At 41.9% G+C, this 25973-nt stretch overlaps 1 protein-coding gene and 1 non-coding gene across 2 annotated transcripts in view; both read right to left on the bottom strand.

Moving 5' to 3' along the window:
* Positions 1 to 25973, bottom strand: part of TENM4 (teneurin transmembrane protein 4) — a 569696-nt gene that overhangs the window by 408223 nt on the left and 135500 nt on the right. Inside the window, exon 3 of the mRNA XM_049780241.1 lies at positions 7650 to 7746. The gene's annotated coding sequence lies outside the window, so the exon portion shown is untranslated. The remainder of the gene's footprint in view (positions 1 to 7649; positions 7747 to 25973) is intronic.
* LOC126019313 (small nucleolar RNA SNORA51) lies at positions 9754 to 9886 on the bottom strand. The gene has a single exon (XR_007499040.1). It is a non-coding gene; the product is annotated as a small nucleolar RNA SNORA51 (small nucleolar RNA).

Below are 25973 nucleotides of genomic sequence, written 5' to 3'. Positions count from 1 at the left end.
GGACTCCTCAGCATTGGTAAAGTCACTTCCCCGTTTTCTTTCTTTCCAAACAGCCTTGTGGAGGGCTGTTGCACCCTAGCCAGGAATAACAACCAGTATGTGACACTGGTTTGATTCTGACCCACTGCAGGCAGCAAGCCTGTGTTGTTTTCCACTTCCTGGATATACTCAGAAACCTTTTCTGTGAGTTTGTGAAGCTGGCACAAACCAGCACACATGCATTACTCTGGAGCCACATCACCCACTGGCTATGATATTGTCAGTAGCTCTACTGTCTCACAGATCATTTATGGGTTCCATGACTCTCCTGGATGTGTCTCTGTGTGACCGGACAGAGCCCTTTGCCCCTAACTTCTACTTCCTCTCCTGAGCCTCTTTCGTACCCTCAAACAGCCCTCAGCTTGTTCCATTGAGCACCCCCTCCCCTCACAATACAGGATGCTTTGGGTTCTCTGCAAATGAAGGATGTACTTGCTGTCTGGTTCTTAACATTCCTTTCCCAAATCCTCTTGATTTCCATGAAAACTTCAGAGAACCCCAGTGTTGAACTAAATGCCTCTTCTGTGCTTTCCTCCCTTAAATGGCCTGTTTGGCTACAGCAGGTTTATGTTCTAACTTGAGATAGTCTATATACATGAAGCGGGGGGATCATAGTCAAAGAACTAGAAGTTCAGGACAAGTATTACCCAGCTCTCTCATAAGACAGTTCTCCACCCCAGGCAAGGTTCTGACTGAGCTATTCCAAATCTACACTAGTGTTTCCCCTTCTCCACCATGAGGTTCTGGTTGGCAGGTATTGGGCAGGATGGGGCATCTTGTATCCCTGAGCCCCCAAATCCCCTCAGGATGAACCTGCTGAAGTGAGTCTCAAGTTTGTAACCAAATAAAAGAACAAAATCAGAGTGAAAGTACACTTTCTGGTGCTTATTCACCCAATATATTTTTCTTCACAGTTGTCCAATTTCTACCACCATAAAATGGCTTTGGCATGAGCATAGCTTTGCATGAACAAAAACATGATTGGGTGCCATGGTATTTCTGAGACTCTGGGGAAAGCGGAGGAGGTAGAAGAGATGGGAGAAATGGGAGGGAGTCTGGAGCTAGGCCCTGCAGAGGTGGCTGGGCCTCTGGCTCTGTAGCTGTCTGTGGGTGGAAAAACAATTGCTTCCCTTGGACTGAAAACACAGGCCTGGCGCCCAGAGATGAAGGTGCCAGACGGAGCCGACAAATCTGAGTGGGCCATTCTATGGGATGAGGACTGAAACAGGAAAAACAGTCAGCTGAATGAGCCCTGGAGTCTTCTCAATTCTACCTCCCTCCTCACTCTGTTCTGAATTCCTCCCTCCCTCCCTCCCTCCCTCCCTCCCTCCCTCCCTCCCTCCCTCCCTCCCTCCCTCCCTCCCTCCCTTCCTTCCTTCCTTCCTTCCTTCCTTCCTTCCTTCCTTCCTTCCTTCCTTCCTTCCTTCCTTCCTTCCTCCTTCCTTTCCTCCCAGCTTCCCTCTCTCCCTCCCTTCTTTCCCAACCTCCCTCTCTCCCTCCCTCCTTCCTGCCTTCCTTCCTTCCTTCCTTCCTTCCTTCCTTCCTTCCTTCCTTCCTTCCTTCCTTCCTTCCTACCTCTTCTCCTTCCTTCCTTCCTTCCTTCCTTCCTTCCTTCCTTCCTTCCTTCCTTCCTTCCTTCCTTCCTTCCTTCCTTCCTTCCTTCCTTCCTTCCTTCCTTCCTTCCTTCCTGTTAACCTCCATTCCTTCTTTCCTTCCTTGCTTACCTCCTTCTTCTTTACCTCCCTCCATTCATCCTTTCCTTCTTTTCTTCTTTCCTCCTTCTCTTTTGTTTATAGTGTTGGAGATCCACCCAAGTTCTTACATAGGCAAAGCTAGTACTTTACCACTGAACCATAGCCCAAACTTGACTTTCAATTTTCTGATTCTGACTCACAGTAAGAAAAACATTTGATATATCAACTCAGTCTAGACACACATTTTAGAGACATATAGTTTATTTCACTTAAGAATGTTGATCTGGGGGGAGAGAGATAGTACAGTGGCTACAGTGTTTGCCTTGCATATGGCCTATGCCGGTTTGATCCCTGGCACACATATGGTCCCTGCAGCTCTCCCAAAAATAATCCCCTCAAAACCATAAGCACAATTAAATATGGTCCAGAAGAAGAAAGAACAACAACAACAATGCTGATTCTTATTATTGTCTGTATTTTCTATTCCTTTATAAATTATACTTTACACATGCATTTTATGTTTCTTTTGCTTGTGTATTGGCTTATGTATTTTACATTTACAATATTACATATTGGCTTATGTAGTTGTATATGTTTTAAGTTACAATTCTATCTTTCTTCAAAGCATATGGTACCACTTAACAAATACCACCAAATTTCATGGGAAATGCTCTGAGCAGTGCTCAAGGATGAGGGCCACTCTCAGGGAGCTGGACTGATTGAGGTTCTTACAATTTGGTGGTCATGCCTGGAGATCATGAGGACTTTATGAGGTCCACATAACAATGTTCACTGGACTATGTGGTGCCAGGATATTACTCAGAGCATTGTTCATATAGGTTGAGTGTTCTGTCATCTTAATTATTTCTCTAATCCTCAACCACTGAATTTCTAAGCCTTTCTTTAGGCTATGACATAAGTATCTTAGAGGTTGCATGTCCTAAAAGGATTTAAATCTTTCAAATCAACAATATCCCTATAAGATGCACTCCAATTAAAAAATAGAAAGTATCTGAAAATTATCTCTTCTCCTTCAACTGCTAACCCAGGGCCAAGGATAAGGCTTGTAGTGACTTCTCCAGATTGGCTTTATCTGTATTTTAAAGACAAATTTGTATTTGTAAATACAGATAGCAACATAGTCATCAAGTATCTTGGTTTGTGACTTTTCAACAGTATATTTAGAAAAGCCATAGAATTGTGATACTGCATTGTATGGATACTATATATCCTGTCAGTTCTGATGGCCACAGTTTGGGTGGGCATAAAGGTACATCTTTCATGGGTGTTGCTGGGATGTGTATGCTCAGCTTTTAGTCACCAGTTTTAGAGTCATATCAAGCTGCAACTCATCCATTGGTGTAGAGAGTTCCATGTTTGACATCTTTTGCAATTGCTTGACAATCTCAAGGATTATGTCTTTTTTCACTTTGGTCATACCTCAATGGTATGTAGTGCTATTTCCTTGAGTTTAATTTACAACTCCTTGCTGATTACTGATTTTTTCAAAGTCTTACTGACTATTTGGATTTTGTAAAATATTTATTTGAGTTCTTTGCTTATTACAACACCTTTTTTCTTACTGATTTGTGTGATTCTTCTCCACTTCCACCTCCCATCACTATAAATATTTTGGCTGTGGGACAATTATTAGCTATATACTATGTAAGCAGATTCACCCTCTCAGCAAGGCATTCTATTTCATTTTAATACCTCATGATCTTGAACCACACAATTAGATTCAATAGTCTTAGGGCCTATGATTGTGTAACAAGCCAGTCTGAAAAAATACAGTGTCTAGAATAAGTATGCTCTTGAGTGTGGACAGGTATGAAGGGGGCATCTCTGACCAAGGGCATCCCTAGCAACATTAAGATGGAGCAAATCTCTGTCACTACAATCCGTGGCTATTCAGAGAGCAGGGGCCAGGTATATTTTACTTCTTGAGCACAGAAATGAAAAGGGAAGGGAAGGCGAGAAATGTGAAGAAATCAGAAAAGTTGGTTTGGAAGTAACTTAGGGGAAAAGGTCAGGGTCTATGGACATATCAGTTGTATAGAGATGAGGCATCTGTTTTTATAGAAATTATTAGTCAATACAACTGTAAGCACAGGACCCAAACAATAATATTGCAATACAGCTAAGCTGTTTTCAGGAAAAATTAAGTCATAAAATTTTTCTATACATGGATGCTGCTGAGTGAAATGAGTCAGAGGGAGAGAGATAGACACAGAATAGTCTCACTCATTTGTGGGATTTAAGAAAAATAAAAGACAGTATGGTAATAATACCCAGAGACAATAGAGGTGAGGGCTGGAAGGACTGGCCCATGATAAGAAGCTTACAAAGAGTAGTGAGTTCAGTTAGAGAAGTAACTATACTAACAATTATCATGACAATGATAGTGAGTGAGAGAAACAGAATGCCTGTCTCAAATACAGGCAAGGAGGGGTGAGGAAGAAGATGGAGGTTATTGATGGGGGGAAGATTGCACTGGTGAAGGGGAGTATACTTTTTTTTATAACTGAAACCCAACTATAAACATGTTTGTAACCATAGTGCTTAAATAAAAATACTAATAAAAATACAGCTGTTACAGAGGCAAGTGGGAGCTGAGGGGAGCAAAAAGAAGGGAACCTGGGGACATGGATAGAAGAATCCTGACATTGGTGGTGGTATTTGAATCAGAGCATTACATGCCTGAAATTCTATGTTGACAGCTTTGTAAATCACAGTGCCTAAAAAAATTCTTAAAAAAAAAACCCAACAAATTTTATTCTATGCCTCAAAGGACAGCACAGTTGCTATCTGTCTTGAATGAAGGTTTATCTTCAACACTTCTCACATGGAGGGAGGGGGTACAGAAGAAATGAGGGGTACTTTTAGATTTTTTTCTAAAACAATTTCCATATTTCAGCCTTGATCTAAAATGATTTATCGAAATGGTCACTCAGGATATTCCAATGTAAGTGGAAACTGCAAAGCCCACTTTGGAAGAGAAATGGGGAATCCTGCCACTTACAGAGAAGGGCACTTACCCAGCCTTGACACTTATAGGTGAAGGGCCCATTTCTCAGCATCTGCAATTCCTCAAAGGAGTTTTGTCTTGTCAGGCAGGCAGAACTTTGGCAGTCTTGTCCAAAGTACAGTCAAGGTCACAGGGTTGCTCAATTGTATAAGGAGGTTGCCCAGAATAAACCTGTGCTCTCATACCTACATACTATCCTGCCAGAAATCTGGTCGCTATTTAAAAAAGACCACTCAAGTGGCCCAAATATCCTGTATGTACACATAGGTGCATACAAAACTGCCTACATAAGCTCATGTGTGCATACATTTAGAAATACCTGCACAAACATCTAGTCAGCTATTTGGTTCTGCACTCAGGAATTACTCTTGGAAGACTCACAGGGCCACATGGGATGCCAGGAATTGAACCTGGGCTAGCTGTATGCAAGGCAAGTGCCCTACCCATTGTGCTATCTTTCAGGTTTAGAGTCACCTTTTGTACATGAACCACACAAACAAATGCAGTGTGTAGGCTGGCACATTGCCAGCTGTATGGCTGACAAATCCTTCTTCCTTTTTTTTTTTTTTTTTTTCTGTTTTTGGGTCACACCCAGCAGTACTAAGAGGTTACTCCTGGCTCTATGCTCAGAAATCACTCCTGGCAGGCTCGGGGGACCATATGGGATTTGAACCACCATCCTTCTGCATGCAAGACAAATGCCCTACCTTCATGCTATGTCTCCGGTCCCTGACAAATCCTTCTTATACTCAGTATCTCAACTAAACTGCTGAGCACATGAAACAGCTGATGCTTCTCCAGGTCCAAAGGTCCAGTGATAGTCCATCTTCAGGGAACAACAAGTAAGGGGCAAACCCAGGGACGCAGAAGAACTGGGGTAGCACCTTTGCCCTCTCTCAGAGATGCCCCCTTTGACTATGTGTTTCCATAGCAGCTTTCCTTTCCTGAGTCAGCTCAGTGCAGTGCTGTGAGGAACTTCCCCAGAATGACTGTGTTTATACAGGATTCTATGAACAGGGATACTTCTTGTATCCTTGTAACATAAACCAGAACTGTCCCTCTTATCTTTTTTTTTTTTTTTTTTGGTTTTTGGGTCACACCTGGCAGCACTCAGGGGCTACTCCTGGCTCTATGCTCAGAAATCGCCTCTGGCAGGCACAGGGGACCATGTAGGATGCCGGGATTCGAACCACCATCCTTCTGCATGGAAGGCAAACGCCTTACCTCCATGCTATCTCTACGGCCCCTGTCCCTCTTATCTTTGAATATCCATCATCATCCTCTGCCAGCCTCTGCCACCACAGTTTTGAACCATATCACACTCATTCAGTGTTGGTCAGGACACCCATGATCTGGAGTTCTTCCTTTTGACCAAGTTCTTCCTCTTGCCTCCAAATAAGGAAATAGATGCTTAAAGAGGACCATCACCTACAGCCATTTCTTGACTTATGACAGGACTATTAAAAGACAGTCTCACTGGTATACTATAGTGTCTGGGACAGTCACATAGCATTCCTCCTTCAAGACAGCAACTGCCTAGAAGTGATGGTGGCCTCTCAGCACCTGTGTTTCCTTGCCCTTCTGGTTTCCACTGAGTTTAGAGATAATACTATCTTGAAGGTGTTGAACTGATCTTCAGGCCTAGGGTTGGGCTATGGTGACCTCTGATGCTCTAGTCTAGAGCCTTCTGTGATGTGACCTGGGCAGGTCTCAGTGCTCCATGCCTGGCCTCTTCCATTGGGGCATTTATGTTATTAGGAAGAGGTGACCATAGTAGAACCTGCTCTCGAAACCAAAGAGAAGTTACTAGAGGAATAAAAAAGAAAGAAAAATAATCTCAAGGAGGGACATGAATTTTGTCTTTTGCCTTCCTAAAGACAGTCTGATACAGAAAAAATTTAGTCAAAAAGGTGGATGGAGGACGACAACATTGGTGGTGGAATGCCCCTGATTCAATGTCACTATGTACCTAAAATACTACTGTGAAATATTTGTAATACACTTTAGTCAAAATGAAAATTAATAATTAAAAACGTGAGATGGGGGGCAGAGAGATAGCATGGAGGTAAGGCATTTGCCTTGCAGACAGAAGGATGGTGGTTCTAATCCTGGCATCCCATATGGTCGTCTGAGCCTGCCATGAGCGATTTCTGAATGTAGAGCCAGGAGTAAACCCTGAGCACTGCTGGGTGTGATCCAAAAACCAAAAAAAAAAGTGAGATGTTGATTTTAAATCCAGTTTATGGAAGAATTCAATGAACATATCAAATGAGAGGATATATTAAGCTTCTTTTCTGTCTCTGGAGACTTCTAAGCACAGAACAAATAACTTTATTTCTCTCACAATACACTCTCATTCTCTCTGTTATCTGCCCACCTTTGTCTGTCATACAATGTCTATATACAATCTGTTATCTTATCTACCCATCTATCATTTATTGTCATCCTTTATCTATTTACAATTTATCCATTATCTATTATCTATTACCTATCAATCATCTATTACCTATCAGTAATCCATTACCTATCATTCTTTATCTATAGTTCATTAATTATCTATTATCTATCAATAATTCATTCTATACTTGCAGTCCATTCATTGCATATCTGTTACTTATGACTGTCATTTATTTATTCGGTGCTCCATATCTGTAAATATCTTTTATCTCTAATATTCCACAAAACTTTGAAATATTCTAAAAATTTATAGAGAAGGCAAACAGTAATTCTGACTTCCCAACTCATATTTTTAGAGGAAAGAAATAAATGGAGTTACCATTTTCCTATTAATGCATATTTAAGAGGCACTGAAAAAAATCACCCATAACATTAACTTAAATCATGAATATTCTCTGAAGTGTAAAAAAAAATGAAAAAACTCAACTTACTTTTCTTTAAATCTTCTTAAAAGGGTCTAAGAATAGTCCTTCAAATAATCCTTGAAGTATGCAATTTTAATTTGGACACATGGTAATTTCAGTCTACCTGTTGAAAGAGACAAGAGAGAAATCAGTCATTTCTGATGAGGGTTCTGTTCTGACAAGCAGCAGAGAATATTCAATGGTTTGGGGGAGTGAGATATCCAGAAGCAATAGCATAAAGAATGGGGAGATGTGTATATGTGGGGTATAGATAGGGTGGACAGTAGCAAGAGCAGCTTTAGTATCGATAAGACAAATTCTGGGTTCTGAGTATTCAGAGGAGAGAACTCTGTTAGCTAGCACAGTTCCTAGCACCTAGAAAATACTTAATAGTTAAAGCATAAATGAGTGGCCAGAACAATAGCACAGCGGGTAGAATGTTTGCCTTAGATGCAGATGACCTGGGTTCAATTCCCAGCATCCCATATGGTCCCTTGAACATCTCTAGGACTGCCCCTGAGCATAGATAGAGCCAGGACTAACTCCTGAGCATGGCTGAGTGTGGTCCCCAAACCAGAAAACAAACAGAAAAGCATGAATGAGCTAAGGCTGGAATGACAATGCAGTAGATCTGGGTCTTGTCTTGCATGCATTGGAAGGTAGCTATGCTAACTACTATACCATCAATGTGCCAATGCATGCATTGGATCCAGGTTTGGTCTGTGGCACCCCACATGGTTTTCCGAAACTACCAGGAGTGATCTCTGATCTGAGTGTAAAGCTAGGAGTAAGCCCTGAGGTGTGCCTTCCCCCTCAGATGAGGGAAAAAAAAAAGAATGAGTAAAATGATAGATGAGTTAAAGTTTCATCAACATTTTTTAATAATATCTTTATTTAAACTAAACCTTAATTACAAACATGATTGGGATTAGGTTTCGGTCATGTAAAGGACACCCCCCCTTCACCAGTGCAACATTTCCACTACCAATGTCCCAAATCTCCCTCCACCCCACTTTACCCCCACCTGTACTCTAGACAGGCTTTCTAGTTCCCTCATTCTCAGTGTAGTTATTTCTCTAACTGCACTCACCACTCTTTGTGGTGAGCTTTGATGATGCCTAGAGTTACCTAAAAGGCTCATCTCTTTGACTCTTAAACAAAAACAAAATTTCCAGGCACTGGTCATATTGTAGAAATGAACACAGAGATAGGACTATATTATAATGGAGACACTAAGGGTTAGGAGATAACCATATTTATGTTCTAACCTAGCTCTATAACTTGTCCCTGCATACCCTGGCTTAGCAGATTGATTTATGCTTACTGTTCATTTTAAACTGGGTCCTTGGCACAGTTGTTCATTTTCAGCCTTTCTTCTTTCACAGTACAAGCATTTAAGGCCATACATTTCCCTTAAGTGCTGTATTGGCTATATTCCACCACTTTGATATTTAACATTTCTGTTAGCATTCACTTATAAGTATTTTATAATTTCTATTATCATTTTTGACCCACGAGTTAGTTAGAAGTGTTTTTATAAATCTCTCTCAATATATGCTTTTAAAACACTTATATTTTGTTGATTGATTCTGGCTTAATTGTACTGCTTTGAACAAATAAGGTTTACGGGACAGGTATTCTTTGCAATTTATTGAGAGATGCTGCATGCTAGGATGCATTCCCTATGTACTGGAAAGTATGTAGATTATTCAGTTGTTGAGTGTGATTTTGGGACTAGCTTCTGTGATCTTTCTGCAACCCAGTTTCCTTTTTTATATACAAGGATACATTAGCATACACATTAGTTTTACCCCTTCAGCCAGAATTACACTTCAACACAGAGCTGGTGTCATTTTTTCATTTTATTGTTTTTTTTTTGGGGGGGGGGAGGACTTGCCTCAGTGGTGCTCAAGAGTCTCTAGGGCCATACCTGGTGGTGCATGGGAAGCCAAGTGGTTCTGGGACTGAACTGAGGTCAGTCACATGCTGCCATGTGCCCTCTCTCTCTGGCCCTGAGGTAATGCTTTTATCTTAGAGGTAAAAATGAAAAGTCCCCACAGTGAGAAAAACTTTTATTTTTCTTATTTTTATTCCATACAAATATTGACAGTAACCCTTATGTTTAATTTTTTCTTGTCCCCCCATTCACAATACAGACCAGGCAAAGGGCCTGGTTTGAGGTGTATATGGGGAACATTTACTGCACCTCCTCTTTCTATACAGTCAGTGTAAAGAACACAACCTGTGGCAAGCATTGGGAGGCCTTATCTTTCCTTTCCTTTTCTTTTTCTTTTGATTTATATATATATATATATATATATATATATATATATATATATAACCCTTCACCAGTGCAACATTCCCATCACCAATATCCCAAGTGTCCTTCCTCCCCACCCGACACTGGCCTGTACTCTAGACAGGCTTTCTACTTCCCTCATTCAGTCACATTTTGTTATGACAGAACTCAGTGTAATTATTTCTGTGACTTTACTAAATAATCCCTGTGGTGAGCTCATGTCGGGAGCTAGACCCTCCAGTCCTCCTCTATTTTGTCTCTGAGAATCATTACACAAATGTTTTTCATTTTTCTCAAAATCCATAGATGAGTGAAACCATTCTGTGTTTATCTCTCTCCCTCTGACTTATTTCACTCAGCATAATAGATTCCATATACATCCATATATAGGAAAATTTCATGACTTCATCTCTTCTGATGGCTGCATAATATTCCATTGTATATATGTACCATAGATTCTTTGATGCCTAGATGCCCCTCAATAGATGAATGGCTAAAAGAACCCTTATGTTTATTAAACCTTTGCAAGTTCCAAATTGTGACCATATTTGTCATTCCATTTTTATTATTAGCTATCAAAAGGAAATATTAAATATTTTTTCTTCCTTCCTTCCCTCCCTCCCTACTTTCCTCCCTTACATTCTTCCACCATTTTAGTTGAAGCAACATGGTTATACTAGCACTAATATTTTATGACTTTGAAGTACAACTTTCACTATCATGAAAGTGCTCAAGACCCTCCACTACTGTACTTGTGCCACTTCTACTTCTTTCTTATGCTCAATCAACTGGTGTGGTGTGGGTTTGGCAGGTGAGTACACACTGATAAGGATCCTGTCCTGTTTGACCTTTGAGCTTGTGACCTATCTCCCAAGTTTTTCAGGCCCAGAACTCCAGCCCCTTCCTGACTTCACTCTCATTCCTTACACATGCATATTTCGGGCTCATGATTCAGGTTCAGTATCATCACTATAGCTCTTTATCATTTTTACCTGCTTTTATTCCAATGCATTATCCAATTCCTACCAAAGAAAAACATAACTTTAAGCAATGAATCCATACCAGATCTTGCTGGCAGATGTCATTTGCAAATGGAACCTGAACTAAGTACTGGAGGATGACTGCCAGAATAGATCGGTTCAGAGGAAAGAGCCTGTTTCTGCCTCTCTACTGGGATCCTGGGTCTAAAAGTGAACAAAAATTGGGGTAACTGAGTTCTAACAGTCTCCACATACTTCAGCCCTTATATGACCTTTCCCCTCTCCCACACAAGTTCATTTTCTTCTTCTCAGGGAGGATTACTAAAACAACTGTCTAGACCAGCATTGGCTCCCCTCCTACACCTCCCACAATCATTATAGTGTGTTTCCATCCCCAGAACATTCTCTTTAAGATCATGATGACATAATGACTATCAATGTGCAGCAGCCCTTGGGGATTTCTGCTGCAGGATAACTAAGTCCTCTGGAAACTCTACAGCCTCAACACCCATAATATTCAGATCACCTAATTCTTTCTCTCTGTGTATATCTCTCTTTGGGACATATCCAGAAGTTCTCAGGTCTCACTCCTTGCTCTGTGCTCAAGGGTCATTCCTAATGGTGCAGTTCAGACCTTATGGGTTGTTGGAAATAGAATCGGGTCAGCAGCAAGTAATGGAGCATCTTACCCAATGTGCTATCTCTCCAGCCTTCTCTCTTTTTTTATTTATCCTTTTTATTATTGTTATTGTTATTATTATTAACATCTGTGGTTTGAACTGGCTTTCTTCTAATTCAATTAAAATTATTTTAATTCAACAAAATTCATAAACTACCACGTACTAAGTATCTATTAACCACTATGCTAAATATTACTTTTTAATTTGCTTTTGGGCCATACCTGGCAGTCCTCAGGGTTTACCACTGTCTCTGTACTCAGGGATCACTTTTGGAGGGGCCTAGTGGACCATCTGCAGTGCTAGGGATCAAACGCAGCTTGGCTGTATGCAAAGCAAGTATACTACTTAGACTACTATATCTTCCGCCCCAACATTACTTTTATTTTTAACTTAACCATTACAACATCTATGAATACCTGAAGTAGGTATTAGTAATATTTATGCTTTGCAGATAAGGATGTGGAAATAAATAGTATTTATATTTTTAAGGAAAAGATATCGAAACCAAAACAAACTTTCCACAGTTATACAGTTATGATGCCAGAGACAGGATTCAAACCATTATTTGACTGATTTAAAGTCTGGGTCTTGACTACAGCCTTTACTCCTCCTCTCTCTTATGCCCTGCCTTCTGCTATGTCCCACAGCACCCGGCATTCCTTTTTCTTCCTTCTGAATGAAAGTATGTTAGCTATACTGAATCCTGAGAAAAATTCTCTTGAATTTTCCTCTTGGAAAATTCTTTGGAAAAGTGTCCAAGGCTCAGTTCCAAAGTCTCTTTCCATAAGGCTATGCTTTTGCCCAGTCAGTTTAATTGTTCCTACCTTCTTATTGTGGTAGCTCCCCAAGAATCACCTTCTGAATTATTTGGCCATGAGTCCATTTATCTTTCCAACACTGATACAAGTATGGTGGGAGAATATTGACCCAAAAGTTTACATACTGGGGCTGAAGTGATAGGACAGTGAGTATGGAGATTTCCTTGCATGCAGTCAATTTGGGTTTGATTCCCAGCATCTTATATATTCCACTAAGCCTGCCAGGACTGATCCCAAAGTTCAGAGCCAAGAGTAATAATCCTGTGAGCTTCCAGCTGTGGCACCAAAACAAATAAAAAACTCCCAAAAAATCAGAGGCAGTTGAACAAAAATCCAATGGACAGATCTCCCTTCCTCTCTTCTTCCCTCCCATTGTCCCTCCATCCATCCCTCTCTCTTTTTCTTCCATCCTTTTTTTCTCTCACACTTTGAGAAAATATATTTGGGGTTCACCTGGTCAGAGTGGTTTCCAAGGTTACCCAGCCAGTTCTGCCTATTTTTTTAGTTATGACTATTTATAGCCCAAATGCCACATGTCCAAATCTTATTTATACATCAAAGCTAGTTCAAATACTTCTTCATCTCCCTAACCTAGCTGACCTATCTTCCAATATATCACATCAATTTGGATACCCATAATAATAAATTTGGAATAACAAGGATGGATCTTAGACATTTTATCTTCCATGATTGATACAACATTCCAAAAGGACTTTGCAGTATTTGTCCCAGATTCTACCTACCCTCTGGTCTTGTTGGAGCAAGATCTGCATCCATGCCACCTTCATGTTTTTAGATTTAAGCCCAATGTCTGGTCCAAGAATGAGTGAGTGAGTCTAGATGACATTGGCCTCAATAGATGAAGGTCATGTATATATATATATACATATATATGTACACACATACATACATAGATACATACATACATGATAGTACTTTATAATGCGAAGAGCAGGTGCTAATTAAAAATAAAACCCTCCAGAGATCAGATCAATAACACAGAGGGAGGGCATGTGTCTTGCATGCAGCCAGACCTGGGTTTAATCTCCAGCACCCTATATGGTCCTCCAAACATGCCAGGAGTCATTTCTAAGCTCAGAGCCAGGTATAACCCTTGAGCAGCACCACTGGGTATGGCTCTAAATCCAACCACCACCACCATAACAACAACAACAACAAAATACTTGACCTCTCTTCACTTAATGATTATCTGAAAGGTAAAACATAAATACACTATATCTCATGTCTCTGAAACTGTGTTCTTCTCAGACATGTCAAAGGGTGGCTTTTGATATGCTACAGGAGAAACGATGGACAGAGAGACCATCCTGGACACATTCTAGTGTCCATAATTAGTAAATAAGAGTTTCCAGACTGAAGTCAAGGCCCTCGAACTCAGTTGCTCCAATACACTTTTCCAGAGGGGGGCTGCAGTTCATTGCACAAGTCACAGGACAAGGAGGCTCTGCAGCGGCATTTCCCCTGTCCCCTGGGAGATTTGCAAATGAAGTCTCTAGGAAACTAAGCACTCTCTGAAAATGGCTAAAAATAATCTGCCTGAAACTTCATCTAGAGTTATCACGCCTGCAATTTACAGCGTCTAGAACTTTGGCATGGTATAATTAGCAAAGAGATTACAATAATTTATTTTTGGTTTGAAAGCTTGAATGAACATGGTCATCACGGTGAAATGGGAAAATAAAGAGTCTGGGAATCATTTGTATTCTTTAGTCTCTTATGAAGCCAGCTGGCATCTGGCTTTGGGCATCTGGGGGGACAGGGCCTGTAGGATGGACTATCAGTCTGCTTTGGGCCTCCTATAACATTTGAGTTCTGGGATTGAGATTTCCTGAGTTCTATTTTTATCCTTCCCATGACCAGAGAGGCTTTCCAAATCATTTTTTTCATTAGTTAGGACAACCTTAAGGCAGCATCCAAGGGTAGTACTAAATGTTATCCAGGAGACCAGACTGAGCCTGCAGAAGAGTGTTTGAATTTTGCTCTCTGTGTTTTGTGGTGAATGAGCACTACAGGTTTCTTTTATAAGATGTGGACAAGTAAGTTACCACCACGCATAATTTTTGTAGAAATTGAATAAAAATAATAGAACGAGTTTTTTTTGAGAAAGCTTTAATGCTTTTTGGATGAACTAAAACTCCAAATTAGTTCTTTCTGAGGAAGAATTTTTCCAACTGAAACATTGTAGAGGATATTGTCTGAGGGGATTAAAGCAGGGCAGTGGAAAACCTGGAAAGTGGTCAGCTTGAGTTTCCCTTTATAGAGTTGGCACAGAGGCTAGTTCATTCACTAAATTAAAGAATGCCCGGGGCCGGGCGGTGGCGCTAGAGGTAAGGTGCCTGCCTTGCCTGCACTAGCCTAGGACGGACCGCGGTTCGATCCCCCCGGCGTCCCATATGGTCCCCCAAGCCAGGAGCGACTTCTGAGCGCATAGCCAGGAGTAACCCCTGAGCGTCAAATGGGTGTGGCCCAAAAACCAAAAAAAAAAAAAAAAAAAAAAAAAGAATGCCCATGTATATATTTTAGGTAACACTGACTTCAAGCATTATGTGTTGTAGAAGGGCTTCACACCTCCCAGATGGCCAGGGCCATACTCCTTTCCACTGCAGCCACTATCAGTCCAGGGACTTCTAATCCTATTCCTTCCTCCCCCTGTCTTTCTGGCAACCATTGTTCTATTGTCAGAAAAAAGAGAAATCATTACATTTTGCTTTGGTTTACTCATTCAGTTAATTTTTGATATTCCATGTCAGTAGCATGACCTGACAGTCGTATTGTCTTTCTTTTAAAGAAAAGACATTTCCTTTCCCATAATTCCATTGACTTCCAGATTGTAGAAAAAGGTGAGATTTCATGTTTACTTAAAACTGAGCAGTATAGAGTCCATCTTTCATTATTCAGTTGCATACTGAGGGATGCTTAGGTTGTTTCCTCATCATGATCATGACAAAAACTGTTGCTGTGGAGATAGTATTGCATGTACTGAACCAGCATTTCCATATTCTTCCAATGAAGCGCCAGCTACCTCAGGCTTCACACTTCCAAACATTGAGATAGGAAACAAGATCATCAGAGCCAAGAATGTCATGTCCTCTCTCCTACGAGTTGAGTCAATGAAATCACAAATCTTGGCTGGAATCCTCATGGGTATGATGGGCAGAAAGGTGGCAATCATCATTCACATGCCAGGCCCACACTGGAAAGCTTTCCCCATTTCCTGTCCCATGTGTCAAACCTGTTGACATCTCCACTCTTATAATATATGAGCTTTCCTCGGGGTTCCCAGATAACCACTCTGACATCTTTCTGACTGATCCTCTTGTGCCCCCACACTTTCTGCAAACAGTCCTTTCTGGAAACTTGTTGCTTTCTTTGCCTTTTGGGCCTTGTGTAATGACATGCTTATGTGAGTGCCACTGGTTTAATCTCTTATCCCAAGTACAGAAAAAGGAGGAAAAGGACTCCCTTTTATCTTGTATACCATGAGGTCCCCAGATGATTTCTTCAGGCCAAGCACACAGTGGTCATGTGAGGTATGTTCATTTTGTTCACTGATGTATCCCCAGCTTTAGGACAGTACATGGCCCATAATAAGTGCTCAACAAAGATGTGTGGCTGTAGGGCACATCTGAAAGCAGTGGAAGGACTGTAGAATACAGGATTAAATCTGTGCCTGGCCTCCTCACACATAGCTATAGATTGGAGGCAAGTGACTTCATGTTTCTGTGCCTCTGTCCCTTTATGTGTTCAAATGGGTAATAAGACTGCCTCAGAGGGCTTTTGGAGGATAAAAGCTCAGGATGAAGGCTTCCAGAGCAAGGTCAGGCAGGCAGGCAGGCAGGCAGCACCACAAAGGAGAGCAATTCTGCTTGTTCAGATTCTTCTAATCCAGATCCTCCTCCCCCTTCTACTTCTCCAATCAACTTACACCCCTATTCTTTGCTAAAACTGGCCCAGCTGGGTCCTCTGTCCTCTGTCCCCAGCTCTCATTATCTATCCCTGTACCACACATAGTTCCTTCTCCACTTGGCCTATGTTTGTGTTGACCCATGATTCAAGTGACTGGTTCATCTCCCACCATAACCCATAGCCACCCAGTGAGACACCCCCAGGGACATAGGGATGTGGGGGCAAATGGGGAAGTCTGGTTCACAGAAAAAGGCAGCAGTGAGGGTTTCATATGGAAGCCATGATGAGACTTGTTATGTTAGGAGTTCCTGCATTGATACCTCTTTCTGAAAACCCGCCACATGGGCTAGAAGATGTCTTTTGGCGTGGATTAAATGGTCAGCCATTTGGACGGCAAATGCAGTACCTAGTTCACAGACCAGCAAACAGGTTAATGTGGGCACTGAAGAATGCTGGTGCCTTGGACTAACTCCAGAGCATGAGCCAATGCCAAGATCCATTCTGGACTCCAGAAACCTGACGTTTTTCCCTTGAACAACACCCGATCCTTAAATAATAGCAGCTGTTGTGTTTTCAAGCTAGAATGGCTGGCCAGCTCTCTCCTGCCTCTTTTTCTCCACTAAGAATGTAGCAGCCTTGGTTTTTTTTCTTCCCCTCATATATGGGCTTCCATATTCTTGCAGTTTTGTCTCTGGATTCCATGCAGGTTCTGCCCTTGCTCCCACTAGATTCTTTGACTCCCTATTACTCTCCATAAGTCCCCACCACCTCCTTCCCCTCATGCCAATCCTGCCTGTTTGACAGGGAGCAGAGGACAGATGAAATTGACCTCCAAATTATTTATATTTATGGCCAGAGAGCTCACTGGCCTGAGCACAGGCTTTGCAGGTACTGAGATCTGGGTTCTACCTTCAGTGATCCATGGTTCCCTGAGAAAAGTCTGAGTGAATTCCAAAGAGCTGACAATAACCCCTGAGCACCACTGGGTGTGGCCCCAAAAGTGTGTGGGGAAAGAGAGAATACAGGTGTGTGTTATTTTCTTCTGCAAGTAGAAGGTTCAATGTGTTACAGATAGGACTTGTTTTCCTCACTGACCTGGTACACTCCTGCCAGGTAGACTCCATGTCCAGGACTAGGGAAACTGAGCTCAGTTCATTTGATCACTAGTCTGGGGGCAGGAGTGAATGGCTGATTGTGCCTTTGGGGTAGAAGTCAATGTCCCAGCACTATGCACAGCCCACCCCAAAAGCCTCAGAGATAGGAGTTTCTGGGCCATACAATCTAATTTTTGGCTTCCAACTAGCTTCTGAGTCTGGGGTAGTGCATGTGGGACACCACCATCCTGGAGAGTTCTGAAGCAAGATAACCATTGGCACTGAAAGATCAGAAATTATTAGCAGAGACTCTTCAAAATCACCAGGTCCTCTGGTGCCTCAAGCACTTGGATCTTGCCTTTTATCTCTGTCACCTGAAACATGTCCTTTTGTCCTTGAAGACTCAGCAGGTTATATCCTCCTCCACATCCCTGCAAAAACTCTGAGTAGATCAGAGACCCTCTTCTGAGCACCATGGGTCTGTATTTGCCCTGATGGCCTGATTATCCCCTCAGTAAAACTCACTGCTTGCTGAGATGTGTCCAGTAACTTTTTCCAGTGGAAACCCCCCAGGGCAAGGTGCCTCATTAATCAGGAAAAAAATCAACACGTAAATTCATCTCTGTATGCCTCTATTCTCTCTCCTTGTACTAGAAAGAATACAAGGTAATATGAAAATGATAAAGTAGAGAAGTTTAGAGGTTAGTGAAATGGCAAGCAGGCACAGGGGCTCTTTTAAAAATGCATGTCATCATGCTTTGTGTTTGAGGGTAGATACTTAGAAGAGGGGTTGCTGGATCTAATAAGAGCATCATTATTACTTTTGGGAGAATTCTTCCATATTATTTTTTCACAGAGGCTGTACCAGGTGATATTCTCACTAGCAGTAAAGGAGGGCTTCTTTCTCAGCAAATCCCTGCAAACCTTTGTTATTTTCAGTTTTGCTTTTAAAAATGTTTTTATATTTTTATATATGCTATCCTCATTGGTGTGAGGTGTAAAAAAAGCCCAACAACAGAGGAATGAATAAAGGAAGGGTGGTATATGTATACAAGGGAATACTCATGCAACTACTAGAATAAACAAAGACATTCAGTTGGCAGCAACTTAAATGGGATTGGAGAATATCATGTTGAGCAACATAAACCAGAGGCAGAAGGACAAATACAGGATGATCTTACTCATTCGTGCTATACAGAGAAATAAATCAAGGGTTCTGACAATATTAGCCAATAATAAACTTTGAAGACTAGAATACAGACTTAAAGTGTCAGATTTGTGCATGTGATTTAGAAGAATGAGGAGATGAAAGTAATGTGAGAGCATAGGTGGAGGTTCTGGAGCATATAGGTGATGTTAAAGGAGGATACAGTCTGCACCAAACTCATAATTATAGATGAACAAATAATGGGGGCAGCAGCTAAAGAGATAGTTGCAATGGGTAAAGCACTTGCCTTGCAAGGTGCCAACCCTGATTCCATCTCTGGAACCATAAGGGGTCCTATGAGCTCTAATTTGAGTGATCCCTGAGCACAGTCATGAGTAAGGCTTCATAATCACTGGGTATGGGCACCAAATAAAAAAAAACAAATATTGAGGCTAGGGGTTCAAGCGTTGGATTTAGTAGGCACAGGAGTCAGGGTGGGCAGTAACTTTGTGCATCAATACCACAAATTTGAACACTATTGCAATCTCATCAGCTAAACTCTATTAATCATCATCATTATCATCATATCAAACCAGGGACAAGGGCTTAGACTATGGTCTTGTGAAGGCTTGCAGGAAATAGGGGGGAGCCTTCTCTAGGTCTCCCCCAAATGAAACCTCACACTCCATATGTGCAGCTTGGGAGCATTCTTGGAATGGAAGAGCCAGGGCCCTGGAAGCAAAAGGGCCCTTCAGTATCATGGATCTTAAGGAGGAAAAAAAAAAGGACCCTAAAGGAAGTAGTCTAAGAAACTAAGCTGGTGCCAGAAATAATTGAATGGAAATTTCAGTATCCAAAGGGTATTTAAGATGAAGAACATATCAGTTCTGATGGGGCCTGAGCTCCCCATCTGAAAAGGAATGGAGCAGACCACTCTAAGGGCTATCCTAGACTATAGATGTCTGAGGAAGGTGATGACAAAGAATCGAGAGTGATGAGAAAACTGTTCTTATGAGTAAACCTGACTTTAGTCATTATTCACAAATTTCAGAACATGCCAACAGCAGTGCTCTTTATTTTTATAAACTTAGGATGGATACAGTAAGAATTAATGTGTCCTGGAAACTGACTTCTGTCATCTGACAAAGTCAATCAGAAACTAACACTTCTCTTAGACCTGCTCACCTGGGTGAATGGGTCCCTAAACATGGACATTCAGGGCTAGAGTGATAACACAGAAGATAGGGTACTTGACTTACATGTGGCTGAGACTTGGATTTGACACCCCACAATGTCCCCCAAAGCCTGTCATGTATGAATTCTGAGTGCAAAACCATGACTAAGCCTTGAGAACTGCCTGGGTATGCCCCAAAATACAATAAAAATAGTAGAACTCAGGCATTTAAACCTTTGCTAACATTCACGTGTGAGTACTGATGAACACTGACCATGAGCCTTGAACATTCTCTAAGTACTATAGCCAGAGAGGTGCAGGCCAGGGCCACCCCATGGCATCCAGTAGAATCCTTCCTAACAGAGTCACTACAGACTTGGAGTCCATAAGTGTCTTCCTTTCATAATTCTATAATTTCATTTCTTCCATGGCACACATGCTTACACAGACTCAAGAGCCAATCCCCTTTAAAGGTCTGGTTCACAAGCTACCTGTCCTATCATACCATCCAGGACCTCACACCAGTGGGGCTCAACAGCTCCCTATTTTCTCCCAACATTACTTGGTGTGGCAAATTGGGTTGTCTGGGGACCTATACTCCTAGACTACACTCTCACAGCTGTACCAACAGTCCACCCAGCATGAGTTCAAGAGAATATGTCTGAAATAAACCATGAACAAACATTCCGAAGTACATTCTAGTGAGGTCTTTGCTCAAGGCACAGGTGGAAGTTGTCAGACTTGCCCTTCAAGTCAGTCATTTTGATATTCTTATGACTGAGTTCCCTCTGATCTCAGTGCTCTTCTTCAGAGGGGACTGAGGGTCCAGCTCCCTCCACCCTGGCACTTTTTATTCTGTTTTGTTTTGGGCCCATATTGGTGGTGCTCAAGGTTAGGATTACCCCTGTTAGTCTTTTAGAGACCATATAAAACGCTGAGGATCAAACCTAGGTTGGCTGCATGCCAGGCAATTGCCAGATCCATTGTACTATTGCTCTGGCCCCCATCCTGACACACTGTGTCTATAGCCTTGGCTGCCTTGTCCAGTCCCTTCACAGGACCTTCTGTAGATTTACTTGGGACCACACAGAATCCAAAGAAAGAAAATGGACCTTGACAAATATATATTGCTGATGGACATTTCTGGCTTCACCAATTGTAGTCAAGAAAGTTGCAAGGTAAACTCACATTAGCTAAAGCACAGGGGCTCAGACACCTCCTGGAATGTGACAGACAAAGTTCAAGCCCACATTACCATGCTGGTACTAAGATTGCAAAGTTTACCTCAATTACCAGCCTCCAACTCTATCAAGCTCCAATTCTGTTCTGAACTTCCAGTCTTGTTGCCATTTCAATACACAGGAAGAAAGAATAATTCAACTGCTGACTCAATCTTGAATGGACTAGTTCACATTTTCTATAACTTCTTCAGTTCTTCTGTTCACTTAGTCCTTTACAGTTACTCTGTCATTTATATTTACTTCCTCAAATGCTCACAACTTCAGCTATTCAGGATCATGTACATATTCATTCATTCATTCAATCACTGCCTTTATTCTGCTTGCTAATTTATTTGTTTATTGAGCTCTTCATTTGCTTACAACACCTTCCTTCCCTATTTTCGGTTATTCTTGCTTCCACTCACCCTCTTTCACTCTCTCCTTCCTGTCCACTTCCATGCTATTATTATCCCCCAAACCTCTAGAACGGCATCCTTCCAGAAAGCAGGCCCCTGTCATGGCTGATTCTATTAGTCCTCATTCCTAGAACATTCTCTTCCTCTTGAACATCCAGCCTGCTGAACTGTGCAGGCCTCTGTCCTGGGGTGCCAACGATATGCTTTCCACTCAGGAACAGATGTTCTTATAATTACTGCTTTGACTTTAATCTACTAATGCCAGAAAATTCCTTCCATAAACTCTTCCAGCATGCAGGAAGGTCAATAGCCAGCATGGCCAGGCTTGAAATTCCAGCACATGGAGTTCCCAGCCAGTGGGTTCTCCAGGAACCTTAAAGGCTGTGCTATGTAATACAGGGTTTTGCGACCTGGGGTCTGAGAAGAAGTTGGAGTTCACCAGACTGGTGAAGGGCTGTGAAAAGAAAGGTATTTGTTTCCAGATTAAAGAATTCCGGTGGGCTTGGGCTTGGGTTACTATCCCCACAAGGGATAGATTCAGTGGCAAATGTGGATATTACGGCATATGGCAAATAAGAAAATGTAAGGATTATAAAGCCATTGTAAGGATTAAATGAGTCATTTGGCAAAGTGTGCTAGTTTTATTTGTAGAAGAGGAACCCAAGTGTCAGACAAAAACAAAACTCAGGGACCCCAGGAGTTTTTTTCTTCTATGAATACTACTGATCAAGCTGCTTTCTGGGTCTCTTAAGTTTACAATCTAGCTACAAGAGTCTGGACAAAAGCCAAGAGGATTTCCCCATCAAAAGCACTTTTGGGGGTTCAGCACCTCATGCATGGAAGAAGAGTCTACACAGCTGTTGATTTTTCAGGGCAAGTCAGTCAGATATGCAGACACCACAGATATGTGTCTCTTCTGCCTAGGGCCTGCGGCATAAGAGCAGTTGGTTACCCCTGAAGTAATTGTGCTCAAGCTGACTTCAGGGAGATGGAAGGCTCAGGCTGATAGGAATGGGTGAAGGAGAAGAAAGGAGGCGCTGGTTGAACATGATCTGCCTGCCAGGCATTGAGCCAGAGTCTCCACAGTGACTCCTGGGCTTAGTCCTGAAAACAATCCTGTGCTATGAACCTGTCTCACAGATGTAGAAACAAAGCAGAAAGAGCAGAAATCATTTATCCAAGTTACAGAGCCAGGAAATGCCAGAGGCACCTCAGTTTGCCTTAACTCTCTCTGACATCATGAAAGTATGGGACTATATAGTTTATAATTTGAGTTGCTAAAAGTAATAAGAGTTTGTTATCTTGGTTAATCTTCCCTTCATAGTGAAACAGAGGTATAAAGAAATTGGAGTATCTCAGAAGTGGTAGAAATGAGAACACACTCAGACATTCACCAACATTTTTTTCTCCATCAATTCTAAAGCTAGACCAGGATCAATTTTCCTAGAAAAACAGGTGGCTAAGTCAGCCATGTCTTCAGAGAGGTTGGTATCAAAGCAGGGTTTTCAAGAGTGAATGTGACTTCACCACATTGAAAATAGGGCAGGAGAGAGTAGGAATGCCAGAAAAATGCAGGCAAAAAACCACAACGATGAAGAAGTACTTGCAGGATGACATGGGGAAGGAGCTTTGGAAGGTTCAGCAGGCCTATAAATAAGGCAAAAGTGGTGAGGTGAGACATGATCTCAGGAGAGAATAGTTCTCAGAGGCTTAGGATCAGCAGATCAGATTGAGGACAGCCCAGTGCAGTCCTTTAGATGAACATAAGTATGAGTGGTTCATATGATGAGATGTCTGGGGAAAGTGATGCTCTCCCAACTGTGCCATCAAGGCTCCTTTCACACCCCAGCTCTGCTGCCCATAATGTCCCTGCAGTTAAAGTTATGTGATGGTTTTTTATACTTGCCAATGTCCTATCTACATTCTGGGTAGGAAGAAAATGGCAGGAGAAGGATATAAATTCCCACTATTTATGTTGATTTTGGGCTATGCAATGTTGTGCTTAGGGCTTAATCCTAGTTCAGTAGTCAGGAACTAACCCTGGTGAGGCTCAATGTACCATATGAGTGCCAAAGATTAAACCTAGGTTGAATGCTTGCAATAAAGCATTCTTCCTGCTGTACTTTATTTCCAGCCTCACACCCCCACCCTCAAAATCTTTGTTCAGTTAGGGGTAAAGCATAATGATAAGGACATGCTTTTTTTAATATATTTTTTATTTAAGTAACATGATCATAGTTGGGTTACAGTCATAACCATAATACCCCCCTTCACCAGTGTAACATAACCCCTTCCCCCCTTCCCATTCCCTGTTTTCAAGACAGGCATTCTACTACAGTTATTTGTTTTTAAATTCAGTAAGTTGTATTTTTTTTCCTTAAAGGATAAGAGTAAAAATGTATAGTAAAAATGTGATAAAGGCAATTGCCGTTGTTTGTATAGGTCCAGAAAAATGGAGAAAATGGAAAAAAATCCTTGGCTTGATTACAAAAGGGCCTTACCCCTGAAGTTTCAGCATACCATTAAATGTGGAGGGATCTGCCCTGCATGCAGACTGTTGCTGAGTTGTCTGGGTGTTGGGAGCACTCTTTGGAGTAAGTCAATGCCAAAGCAGTGGTAGGTCTTCTCTGGTAGAGGCTTGGATCCTTGTAATGTTATAGACAATTGTGGTTATTTCCATAGATGGTACCCATTGTTCAGGTGTGTGTGTGTGATACCCATTCTTCTGAGGCCTAAGCCAAATCATTATGCCAATGTTCAGGGTAAAAGGCCTAATTACATTACCCAATTTGTGTTCCCATCCCTATTAGATAAGAACTGTTTTGCATATGTATTATTTTCCCATTTTAATGTGCCTATGCAAAAAAGAAGCAATGCCACAAGATATTGTTGGTGCATCTGGGGGCTGGACGAATACAGTCCAACATTCCCCGTAACTTGGTTCAAACTTGAAATCTATAGAGATACTCTTTTACCAGTATTGCTTATAAAACAGATCTCAAAGGGGTAAAAATCAAACAATCAAATAACAAGTCCAGTGGGAAAAATTCTCACTATATGAGGATGCTCGAAAAGAGTTATAGATGTTAAGGGAATACATCTGAGATATACAAAGGAGATACACGTGTCCCTTTTATGTTTTAGAAATAGTCAAAAGGGAGGGGGGTGTTTCCGAGACACCACTTTGGTCTGTGATTTGGACAAGTGAAGAGCAAATGGAGCCATGTCCTTCCCTTGTTGCCTGCTGAAGCTTCAGCTTCGGACTCCACGGGAGGTGTTTGCTTCCTAATTGCTGGAAGTTGAAAGTTCCAGTCCCCCTCCCAGCCCCTTGCAGGAGCAAGGAAGCTGGGGTCTCTTTTAAATTGCACCTCGCCAGAACCCACTTGCTGGGACCATGAGCAGGTGTCCAGGAATAACCCTGGGGACGGGGAGGAAGGAGAGAGAAGGCTGTGGAAGGCAGCCGAGGTTACAACTTCACCTTATCTTGGCCAAAAAGCCTATAGCATGGAAACTTGCCATGACGTGTTGCCTGCTGAAGCTTCAGACTTCACCCAAAAAATTACTGTGAAAGATATGTAATCCACCTTGACCAAAACAAAAATCATTAGTACAGAAAAATGGTTAAATGTGGGGTAACAAGAGATGGGAGTGAGGGAGTAAAGGAATAAAACGAGCTCCTGGATGTCTTTCAGATATGACAAGCAAATGAAACACAATGATATCCAAATATTTGTTATAGTTTCTGCGAGGTTTCCCAATGGACAGGTTTAATAAGGAAACTTCCCTGGTAAGTCATAAGTGAGAAACCTATTGTGCTGCTATTCCACCTCGCTGGCTTGCCCAGCCATGTGGGAAAAGCCCCTGGAGTTCCGGAGATAGGAGTTAGAGGAGTGTGGGGTGACCCGTGTCCCACACCCCTTCCTAGGCCTGGTTAAAGAGGCCTTGGCATGGCGGAGGGCTGCCAAACACCATGCAGGCAGAACCTCCCAGCTCCCAGGAAGGAAGGAGGTTGATAAGGACATGTTGACCAGAACTGAACACCAACTGTTCCAGGGAATGTTCCCAGTGCTGTGCTCAACACTACTGCCCATCATCCAAGCTACTCTAAGACTTATTTCTCAGATGTGAGGGTATTACTCAGGGATGCCAGTCAGGGATAATGGGTACTCTCATTTCTACGTCATGCTGTGGAACACAACATTCTCTTGCACTTTAGAAGGATGCCCAAACTAGACTTTGGCTAAAAGTTCAAGAGTACAGGAACTTAGTTCATAGGCTGCTGATACCTGTCAAGGCATATCATATGAGAGAGGTGAAGGCCACAGCTAGGAGTCAGTGGTAATGCCACAGACACATCCATATCTTGGGAGAGGCACAAAGAATTTCAGGCCCATCTACTGGCTCTGATCCCTAAATATGGCTCATTTGGTATCTAAAGGCTTATAATACCATAGCCCAGGCACAAATATTGATGCATATGGATATACAGGGCAGAGAACCACATCCCCAGGGCAGGCAGAACTCATGCTTGAAAATTTCCCCCTTCACTACTCTTCTTCTGTGTGCAATGCTGAATAGTGCCTCAATCCTTCACCC

This window comes from Suncus etruscus, chromosome 9 (assembly GCF_024139225.1).
Source record: "Suncus etruscus isolate mSunEtr1 chromosome 9, mSunEtr1.pri.cur, whole genome shotgun sequence".
Lineage (NCBI taxonomy): Eukaryota > Metazoa > Chordata > Mammalia > Eulipotyphla > Soricidae > Suncus > Suncus etruscus.
Note: the sequence above shows the minus strand (reverse complement) of the source record. Positions and strands in the feature narration are given on the sequence as shown.